This window comes from Sorex fumeus, unplaced genomic scaffold, assembly GCF_029834395.1.
Source record: "Sorex fumeus unplaced genomic scaffold, SorFum_2.1 ptg000037l, whole genome shotgun sequence".
Taxonomy (NCBI): domain Eukaryota; kingdom Metazoa; phylum Chordata; class Mammalia; order Eulipotyphla; family Soricidae; genus Sorex; species Sorex fumeus.
Genome location: NW_026606094.1, coordinates 66010204 through 66021736, shown reverse-complemented (window position 1 = coordinate 66021736; position 11533 = coordinate 66010204). Strand labels below are relative to the sequence as shown.

The 11533-nt window shown below is 44.1% G+C and overlaps 1 non-coding gene across 1 annotated transcript; it reads right to left on the bottom strand.

Annotated features, from left to right (window-relative positions):
- Positions 1 to 3139: 3139 nt before the first annotated feature.
- LOC130027862 (U6 spliceosomal RNA) lies at positions 3140 to 3243 on the bottom strand. The gene has a single exon (XR_008793081.1). It is a non-coding gene; the product is annotated as a U6 spliceosomal RNA (small nuclear RNA).
- Between the last annotated feature and the right edge of the window lie 8290 nt (positions 3244 to 11533).

Below are 11533 nucleotides of genomic sequence, written 5' to 3'. Positions count from 1 at the left end.
TTCAACCCCTTCCTTCAAACCCAAGGCAGCGGAGAAAAGTTTCTTCTCGGCTGCCCCACGAGGGTGCGAGAGCGCTACTGCGTGGGCGATGATGACTCCGAGCGCTTGGCTGACCAGAGAGGCTGAGACTGGCTTCCCGGCCCGGGCAACCCCAGTGGGGACCCCGGGCGTCCCCAGAAGTGTCAGATCTCGCCTGGGGCTTTCCTGGCGCTCGGGGTGGGGGGGGAGGGCTCCTTCAGACGGCGCTGCCTAGAAGACCCCCAGCCAGGGGGAGACCACTCCCAACCCGAGAGACAAGGGTTCGCGGGTCAGGGCTGGAGTTGTTTACTCTCCTTAGCTCCGCCAAAAACGGACCGAGGGGACCCACCCAGCGGGGATGCCACCCAGCCCCAGGGGGAAAGAAGGACAGCGCGGATCGGAGAGGAGTGGGAAGGAAGGGTTCGTCCTGACGGCCTGGACCGCAGGGCGCGCGTCGGGGCGCGGCGCACCGCGCGGTTTCGGTGCGGGGCGCGAGGCTCCCAGGGAGGTTCAGAGTTGACCCCCCCGGGGTCTGGAGGGCTCCCCCTGGCCGAGCAGGTAGGGGCACTCACGGTGGCTGGCGGGCAGGTGTGGCGGGCGGCGCGAGTGCTGCTGTCGGGCGCGTCTCCGAGGGCAGGAGCCGGCGGGCCGGGTGCCGTGAGCCGGGCGCACCCGGCTTTTATAGCTCGACGCGGCAGGAGGGGCCGCGGGCAGTCACGCTCCGGTGACTCCCACCCCATCACTCCCGCCCCCCGAGTGGCGGGGGGCGGGGGAGGGGGCTGGAGACGCAGCCTCAGAGTGTCGCCTCCCGGAGCCACCCCCACCCAAGTCCTCCGCCCCAGGACGGGCGGGGGCAGGGGGACCCAGCACCGCGCACCGGGCCGTGCGCTCCGACTCCACTCGCTCTACGCCCTGTCCAGACCCGGTGGAAACCGGAGCAGCCTAGATCCTCTTTGCCGCCTGTCCCAGGGACATCACCCTGCCAGGGGACCGTTTCTAAATCCTTGACTTGACGGAGCATCCTAGGGACACTCTCGGCAGCTGGGCACAACTCCACGCGCGCTTTCACGGAGAGGCAAACTTGGGAGCTGATTTCTCTGCGTTTCAAACAGGTCGGAGACCTCTGGCTGGAGGGTCCCACTCACGGTCCGACTCCCAAGCCCAGGGGCTGAGATGGGCTTTCGGGGCTTCTGTTCCCTCTCTCTCTCTGTCTAGCTTCTCCCACCCCGGACTCCCCACTTTTTTCTAGTACATCAGTCTTGCCCAAGTACTCGCCCAGACGCGGGTGCCCAGCTCTGTCGATTCTGTCCAGAGTTTGGCTGCTGAGAACGCCCCAGAGGCAAGAGATGGTAAATCCGCGTCCTTGTTTGCTGGGGAAAAGCCCTGTTTCCAGTGCGAAGAGACCCCTTACATCGCAAAGAAACGAAAATCTGGAAACAGTAACCACACAAACAGCGGTTTCTCCTTTTCCGGGCTTTGTATAGTGCCACACGCGTTCAGTCAACGTTCATGAGAATATTCTCTCTAGTGAAAATTAAATAGGTTCCAAAAAAATCAACATTAATTCACACATGATTTTCAGTACAGAAACTGATTTTAGGAGGATCTGGATTTCATGTTGCGGCTTTGAGAGTTCCAGGAAGAGACGCTCCTAGAACCTCCTAGAAGTCTGATTCTTTCTACACGAAATGACTTGTTAGGAAATTAAAGCATTATGTTATGTGTTATTGCGATGCTAAAATGATAGTGAGACTGTTAAACTGGAGTATTCTTTGGTGTGATGCTTCATTTTAACAGTGTTAAATAATTAAATCAGCTGTTCTTAAGAGAAAGGTGGGGCGGTGGTGACTGCTTTTCTCTATACAACACAAAGCCAAGAACTCTCAGCAGTTGTGATGGGGCTTAAGTTAAAGAATATTCTTTACATTTTGAAGAAAAATTTTTTTTACGAGAGCCTTTTTTAAAAAATCAGGATAAAGACACTGCCATTTTTTCATAAAATTATCTTATTTTAGAATGAGTCAGATTTTTATGAGTTAAAACCTACACTTATAAGTAACTAGATTTGAAAAAAAATCTTTCAAAGTAGTGGAACAAGTCCTTAGAGGGGACGACCATGGAAGTGTCATTCACTTACAGTAATGTTACTGAGAGCCCAACTCAGAGCATGTTTGCAGGGTTCAGTGAGAAATGGAACTCTGTGCACTGCATGTGTGGATACTCATGGCCTCCTGTCCTCTTTCGTCTTGTCTCTCTTGGCCTTGGACTCTGAATTTTCTGACATGTGTATCTCTCAGAACTTTGGTCTGTTTATCACTCTCCTTTCTTATATTTTTCTTTATCTACACGTGTATATTAAAGCTTGCCCATTTGGTTGTATTCCATAAAAGGAACATAGTAGAACCAACTTTCTCTCCACAAAGCAACAAAAGGAAAACTCACACAACCAGCTTCCTTCTTGTTATTGGACCATTTTTCTTTGTGACAAAATTAAGTACTTGTGCCTGTGTGCCTACATGTAATATATTAATTTTAACAGCTCAGTGAGATATGGTTGGCATATGGCCCATGAGTGGTACATGTAAGACATATTCTTACATGTTTATGCTGGTGAAATCACCACAAAGTAATCATAGCCGAGTTCCCCTATGTCTTCTTTGCAATTCTACTCCAGCCTCTCCTTAATTGATCTACTTTCTGTCCCTATTGTTTGCATTTTCTAAATTTGTATAGGAATACATTTCTCATATGTATTCTTGCCTACCTTCTTTTATCCAGCTTCATTCTTCAAATCCACCCATATTCCTCAACATTATTCTATTATTTGACTCTATTTTGGAAGGGAAAAAAACTGTTTACTTGCTCATGTACTTTGGGTTGTTTCCAGTTTGGACCATTACAAATACATCTATAAATAGATGTTTGCACGTCATTGCAGAGACATGTCTTTATTTCTCTTGTTACATGCCCAGGGGATGACTGACTGGATCATACAGTAGGTGGATGTTGCGACTCACTACTGGTCTGGGTGCTTTTGATTTTTATTTGTTCTTTTTTTCTATGCATACTTATCATGCAGTTCCTATTGCTATTTTTGAATGGACTCATTTGTTTGCTTTTCTTTATTATGAGACACTCCATGGGTTTGTGTGTTATCATCATACAGGGCTCGTACTAATCTTCTCCGTATTGTTTCAGTTTCAGAAAATGTTCTGCCAAGCAAGCATGGGTTGACTAAGCATTTGCTCTGTGGTGTACTTACTAAGGAGACTGAGCAGAAAGATCTGTAGACTTTCCATTTGCACCTTTTTTATATCCTCATGTCTCAGCAGGTCTTGTTGGTCCCGATTGTTTTGATTATATATTAATTCTTACTTCTTTATTGCTTCTATCATCTACCACTTGGTTGGGTATTTGGATGGTGAGTTTTTTACTCCATTGAGGTGTGTTTCCCCTATCTCTGTCTTCCTGGTAATTTTTGGCAGGATGTCAAAAAGTTTATTGTAAACTTTAGTTTGTTATTTCTTGGGTATATTCGCATTGGTAAAACTTCTTGAACTTTATTCTAGGACTCCATTAAAAGCATAGGAACAGAGGCCAAAGTAATAGTACAGCAAATAGGGCATTTCCCTTGCCTTCAGCCAACCAGGGTTCAATCCCTGGCATCCCATATGGTCCCTGAGCACCACCAGGACTAATTCCTGAGTACAGAACCAGGAGTAAGCCCTGAGCATCTCTGTGTTTGGCCCCTAAACCAAAACCAAAGTAACACCACCCCACCCCACCCCCCCAAAAAAACAACAAAAAACATGGGAACAGTCTTATGTATATAGACCCTCCACTTAAGATGGGTTGGTTGGTTGGTTGGTTGGTTGTTGTAGAAAAGTAATTGGGAGGGACAGGAGCTGAACAAGCCAATGGATATGTACGTGTATGGGGGAGTGGGGGTGAGCGTCTCAGTGGAGGTGGTGTTGGGTAGCTTGAGGAGAGTTGGGCAACTAAAGCAAACACTGTTGTTTGTGTATTTTACTCTGCACACAACATTTTTGACAGCAGATGTATGGATTTTCTACAGCAAGCAATTTTCCAGTCCTTGGTAAACAGCACTGGCACATTTTACATTTGAACTCACTTCTAACCCTAACTGCATGTTCTAGGTGCAGACCCTACATACAAAAGGATTCAGTCCCCAAGGAGGACTGCCTTCCGCTACCAATGACTGTCATGAATGTGAGATTGTCACCTGTACTTCTGACTGGCCCACACTGAATCAGAAGTTCCCACAACTCTCCCTCTCGTCTCATCATTTGCTAGCAGAGCTCACAAAAGCCAAGGAAACATTTACTTATATTCATCAGTTCACTACAAGGCAAATTGCAAGAGCTTGAGATGAAGAGCCAGATGAAGAGGTTCATGGAGCCAGGTATGGGGGAGTCACACATGGTCCCATACCCTCTCCATGCCACTCTCCTGGCACCTCCCCATGTTCCCCACATGGAAGCCCTTTTGACCCCATGTTTTAGGGATGTTACTTAATGAAAGTTTCAGCATGGAGGCATGCTCAATTATTAACTTAATTTCTAATTCTGCCCTGCTTAGGAACTAAAAATTTCTCACTCCAACTATTGACTGACTTTGTTCTTGTTATTTGTTTTTATTTTGGGGCCACATCTGGTTGTGCTCATGGCTGATTCCTGGCTCTGCTCAGGCAACATTCCTGGCAGAGGAAGTGAAGTGGCTCTAGGAGCTGTATGGGATGTCTGGTCCTTCTGAGGTGCAGAAGCTTCTTAGTTTAAGATAGTCCCATTTGTCTATCTCTGATTTCTGGTCTCAGGCCCACAGGCTGACTTTCCAAAGCTTCACCCAGACTGTAGGGTCTTACCTGTCAGCTGTCATTTGCAAACAATAAGGCACTCGTCTCACTGCGTAGATTCCAAGGGAGGGTCTTAGAAGCTTTTCTGTCTGAAACAAGGAAGATGCTGCCTATCTATCAATTCCGAAAACTACCAGGGTTTGAGAAGTTCTAAGTCAGAAACAAAGACCAAATACATTACTTACTATACCCCAGGACAGGTCTTAGGGAGATGACATTTAATAAGTTGAAGGGAGTTCTGAATCAAGGAAAGCCTGGGGCAGAGAGTTCAAGCTGAGGAAAGACCCTGGGCAGGCCAGAACCTGGTATTGTCAAACGCAGTAAAGACACCAGTGTGACTGGCTGGAGAAAGTGAGAGAGGAACAGAACAGAAGGTGAGTCAGAGCAGACTGAAAGAGGAGAAGTCAGGCAGGACTCTGTATATGTTTTGGTGCTTGGATAAATGTGAGCCAAGGGCTCTGACACAAAGGACTCTATGTTTATTTCCCTACAAGACTGTCAGCAGGAAAAGAACTCTTCTCCATTGTTCTAAGGGCAAGGTATAACCCATAAACAAGTCCATCCCATAAACAAACTGTAAAGCTCCCAGATCCACCACCTCAAAACCATGATTGTCCCCTATAACTATGAGCCAATTGTTCATGTGACCACAAGTGAGCTGAACCATTAACTTGCTTCTTTTGCTTCTGTAAATTGCTTGGCTGATCACAGCTCCTGGAAACCTTTACCCATTGCATCTGTTGTCGGACTAGAATGTAGATTTTTTTAAAAATTTTTATTAGTGAGACATCATGAGGTACAGTCGTAGACTTACAAATTTTTGTGCTTGGGTTTCAATTATACAGTGATCAAATGCCCTCCACCAGTGCCCATTTCCCACCACTAGGATGTAGATTTTTGCCTTTAAAAACTCAGCTCCGACTGTCCTCAGGGCCATGAGTTCTTTTGGGATGCTAATCTACTCATAGTCTCTGACTTCTGTAATATAGACACGTGTTTCTCATGAAACTCCCTTATAACAAATGAATTGGGAAAAGTCACAGATTTTGAATCATGATATGATTTTATATACATACATACATAAATATACACACACATACACAAATAAATGATTTTGAGGTCACACCAGGGGTGATCAGGGCTTACTCCTGGCTCTGCACTCAGGGATCACTCCTAGTGGGCTTGGGAGACCATATGGGGTGCCAGGGGTCGAACCTAGATTAGCTGTGAGCTGGGCAAGTGCTGTACTATATCTCCAGCCCCATAACTTATATTTTTAAGATGGTCAGTCAAGGGTGCAGTGGGACATGGGTAAGAGAAGAGCAACTAGTAGAGTAATAGACATTGTGGAGACTAGGACCAAGGTAATAGAAGGAGAGATTCTGGATCTACTTTAACACATTGATGCAGGTGCTGCAATTTGTATTAATTGAGCCACATCCAAGTGTGAGCCACCGGTGCTACACATGGTTGTCAACTTAAAACTAGAGCAGAGTAAAAGAAAGGAGATTTTGTTGACCTAAGCAACCAAAGAGCAGGATTGCCTCTAGCTGTAATGGGGAAGAGAACAGATGGAGTTAAGTCTGGGGACTGTCTGAATCCAGGCTGAAGATCAATATTAATCAAGGACAACTGTCCTTTCCCCATAGCCTAAAGATAAGAACAAAATATTCTCAGTTTACCCTTCCCTCAAATCTAAAGTTAAGAATACCTCATTTTGTGCTTCCCCAAAGGCCTACCTCTTATTTTCTTTAGGTTTCCAAATAACATGCCCATCCTCTCTCTTCTTTACATATAAAATCCCTTCTTGAGACCTAAAGATAACACTGGGGATAAGGTGCTTGACCCACACCGCAGGAAGCCAAATCCAGGCACCCCAACAAAACCCTTATTGCCACAGTTGGAGAGACATGAGCCACCATCTTCCTACCTACATGCTTATTGTCAATAAATCTTTTTCTTCTTGACCCATCCATTATTGAGTCTCACTTTCAGTTGACTCGAGTAGCAGCAGTGGAACAGACTGTGGAGGTTACAACATTGGGAGCTTAGCTGACTATAGATTATTTTTTTTCTCATAATAGCACTGTAGCATTGTAGCACTGTATCCCCGTTGTTCAATGATTTGCTCGAGCGGGCACCAGGAACGTCAACATTGTGAGTCATGTTACTATTTTTGACGTATTGAATATGCCACGGGGAGCTTGCCAGGCTCTGCTGTGCAGACAGGATACTCTCTTTAGCTTGCCGGGCTCTCCAAGTAGGATGGAGGAATCGAACCTGTGTCAGCCACATGCAAAACAAATGCCTTACCCACTGTTCTATTCTCATAGTAGAGAGAAGTAATGATTTCAAGAGATTTCAGCATACTTTCTTTTGATATTTCTTTTCAAATTAACTTCTCTTCTCATGCCATCAGCCTCCTTCCTTGAAAGGAAAATTTGAAAACTGAGGATATTGATTTCTCTTAAACTTTAATTTCTTGATGCTTTTATCCACCGTTTTGCTTTTGGAGAAGTTAAGTGGAAGTTACAACAATTTCCAGAGTCTTTGCTCTGTCCGTTATTATTATGATTATTATTGTTGTTGTTTGTTTTTTAAGCCATATCCAGCAATGTTCAGGGCTTACTTGTTGCTCTGCACTAGGGGATATCTCCAGGCAGGAGTGGTTTGGGGAACCATATGGGGTGCTTTAAGATTGAAAGCGCAGTCAGCTGCATGCAAGGCACACAAGCACCTTACTTGCTGCACTGTCACTCTAGCCCTGCCCATGTTATTTTTAAATGATTATTTATGTGATGACGCTTCCTCTCTCAGAGTGAAGGTTTTTGACATTTCTTTTTTTGTTTTCTATTTGTTTTTTTGGTGTCCATTTTGTTACATTTGAGAGAAAGGAAATTTCTTCATCTTCTATTTGTCCCCCAGTTTCTCTGTGCAATTGAAACAGGGTTTAGTGACGACTTGAATTGCTGTGTATTTTTAGCTGTATCTAGAAGTACATGTACAAGATAACTAGGATAATTACAAAGATTATTTAAACTAAAATTACCCCCCAAATATATCAGAAACATCTAGATAATTGCAGAAAAATGTATTTTCTTCGTTTGAAAAGTATTCTGATAATAGCTGCAATTCCCTCCTCCACTTTGCATTGCAGACACCAGCCGGAGATTCCAAAATAGCGCCCACAGTGCTGAGCCGAAACCCGCTTTGTGTTCTTCTGACCAGTCACAGTTAAAAATGTAGTTTAAAATTGTCCATATTCGCTCAAGTCCCATGATTCTAGTCACAACAACGCATACAAAAGCAGAGTGCTTAGTTTGCTGAGAAAATGTGATTGTGAGGAAGGCAAGTACTTCCTGTAATATGGAAGAACTTTCCAGGATAGTACAGGCTTCCTGCTGTGTAGACACAGTTTCTCAGCCTTCTTTCTCTGTGGCCCTTTTCCAAAATTGCTCCCTTCCTGTGGCTCGTCCTCTTAGTTGGTCTTTGAGTCTCACAGGTGGCTCATGTGAAGTGGGGAGGAGAAAGATGGTCACTTTCTACCCATCTGCCTCTGCCACCTGGGACCCAGGGTTACTGGGTTCTTGTCTCGCCTTGCAGAAAAGAATTTCAGGAGTAGATGAGCAGTGAAATTACAGTTTTTATTTGGAGGTTTTGGAGAAGAAGGGAGAGAAGGGAAGAAGGGAGAGAAAGTGGGAGAGAGGGGAGAGTAACGTGCTCAAGAGAGAACCTAGGTTTCTCTAAGAGCGGAGAAAGCCCCTACACACATCCCAGCATTAGTACATGAAAGTACACATCTCAAGAGGGGAGATGTGGATGACACATGTGCTCAGGAACCGCATGTGCTTGGCAACATGGTTGCAAGCAGCACATGGGCTTGGGCAGCATATGCGTGCTCTTTCTTTGTTCAAGGTGGCCTTTATAGGGTTCATCCAACCTGCCCCCAATGTGGGGCTTCTACGTAGTTCAAAGTCCATTGCTAAGAAGGTTTCCTAGTGGGGGAGGGTTGGGAGTGATGATGGTCTTCTTTGAAATTTCTTTCCTGGCCTTTTGTTCCTTTTGGAGCTTCTGTCTGAGGGGGGGTCCAGGTGGCCAAGTGAGGGTCTTATCAGGCCTTAGTACCTGTTTTTCTGCAAGGTTAGCCTTTGCAACTCCAGAGCTATTACTTCCCAGGAAATTTACTGCCATCGCCTGGGGAGAGGGCCTTCCCCAATTGCCTGCCTGCCTGCCTGTCTACATCAACACCATGACCATCCATTCATATGACTTTTTCACCAGTAATCCCCTGGAATGTCCTGGGCTCCACAGAGGGCCATACAGCCCCCAGTTAAGATACACTCGTGTAGATCACCGTGTAGCTACAGTGTTGTGTAGAAGAAACTGCTGCTCAAGTCACATAACTAATTCACTACTAGAAAGTTTATTGAGAAGTCCAATCTTCATTTCTGATAGTTATGGTTTTGAAGAACATTCAGTCTCTAGTATGAAGCAGTGTTGTTTCCATTACAGGGGTTGTTGTGGCAAATCACGGTTTGGACTCCAGATGCTGGGAGCCTTGGGTTCTGATGTGATTTTATTCAAACCCACTTGTTTGAGGTCGGAATTCAAAATTGAGTTATATCACGCCCAAGATGTCTCATATTCTTCATGTATATTATTAAACATAAATTTTTTCAAAACCTGTGAGCTATGAAAAGACCAGATCATTTGGGAGAGGAACAGGCAGTAAATGTCCTCTTCCTAAACCAACTAAGACAGAAGCAATGTGGTCTGGACCAGATGGTCCTAATGGAAGACTTCAAATTCTCACCGGGTAAAAAGCAACATCCTGGTTTTGTGGTAAGGTTTAGGGAGTTGTTTCTGGATTCCCCATTGCATTCTGCTTTGTCAGCACTCATTTCCTGAGGACCTACACTTTAATAAATCTTTTTCTCTATAAGTAACTTGAACAGGTCCTGGAACCTGATCTAAAAACTTAGACCATGGGATCATGGAGACACCTGCTATATTAGGAATTTTGCTTTCACCCATGTTTTCCTTTGGAGTCTCATAGATAGGCAATGTAGAATTTTACGAGCTCCCCCTCTCCCCTCCCCCGTCCCCCATCTAGCTACTTCCAGGACTGCATTTAAACTGATGAAAAATGACCAAGGGAAGCCCGGAGATGACTCTAAAAACCTATTTTATTTTTAGACTACACCCAGCAGTACTCAGGATCATTCCAGGTGGTTCTCAGGGGACCATATGTAGTTCCAGGGATCCAACCTGGGTAAGCTGCATGAAAGACAGGCACCTTACCTACTGTACTATCTCTCTGACACCAAGATACACAATTTTAAAATTACAGCTACTGTCTTGAATTAGGAAAATACCTGTATGCACATGTAGAGCCATAGATTTCTACCAACCTTACCCATAGGAAAGTGACTGTCTCTTTGCAAAAATTTCTTCTCAAAGAATGTATTCTTTGGGTGTTTTTTTCTAAAATAATAGAAAACCCAGGCTCAAATGTCTAAAATCTAAGGAAATTTATTATCTCAGCTTCTTACAAAATAGGAATCCCAGACATTGAGAGTCATCTCTGTGGAGAGTTAAGTTGTAGCCCAATTATGTCAATGAGATCTGGGTTTTTTCAGTCATTTGTCTTCCCATCTCGCCAGTTTGGCTTTGTCTTTAAGACAAGCTCCTCCCTAGGCTATTGGATGCCCTCCCCAATCATGTCTGCATCAGACAAATGGACATCGTTTTGGAAAAGATACATATTTTAATGTGTGATTTCTTTTCTAATGAATGAATGAAATTTGTCCAGATGCTCTCAACAGCCATCCTTTCCTGCCTTATTAGTTTTATGTCTGCCTACTATTCTCTGACAGGGAGAATCGGAACATAATAATTGAATTCAATCAATCTGAATTTACCTCGGACTGGGAGATAGAGTCACTTCTCCTTGAGAGTGAGCATCTAAATAAAATTAAAGCTGGAACAGCAAAGAAGAATTGAAGCAGGACTATTAGGTATCCAAAAATGTCAGTTCCCATGTTAAGTTTTGTATCTAATACTTGTGTGGAAAAAAATAATACCCTCATAAGTAAAAACAAGCTTGCTGGTACCAAAAAGTTATATAGTACAAAAGTTCTAAGGAACTATTTCTACTTATCATCATACTCTAATACACACACACACACACACCATGAAATAAGAGACAATATAAAAGTTCTAGGCAAAATGAAGAAAATACTATGTTCATGGATTGAAAAGTATCAGTACTGATTTTTTTCCAAACTGAATCTATGCATTCAAATAAATTCCAGTTAGTACCCCTACTAAAGTTTTTCTAAATGAGCAATAATTTGTTTTTAATAGTTATATAAAATGCAAAGATGTATTGCCATCATAAAAGAAGTTGGGAGGAAAGTTTTTTTCCCTTTTCTATTAAAGAATGTGTGTGTGTGGAGGGCTGGGGCGAAGAATGTTGGGGTGGCTAGAATTGTTCAGTGGCTGTAATGCATGGTTGTTGAGGATTGTCTAATCCCTTGCTTGTTTTTTATTTGATTTGATTTTTTTTGTTAGTTTGGTTTTGGGCCACACCCAGCTGTCCAAGGGGCTTATTTCTGGCCCTTCGATCAGGGATTTCCCTAG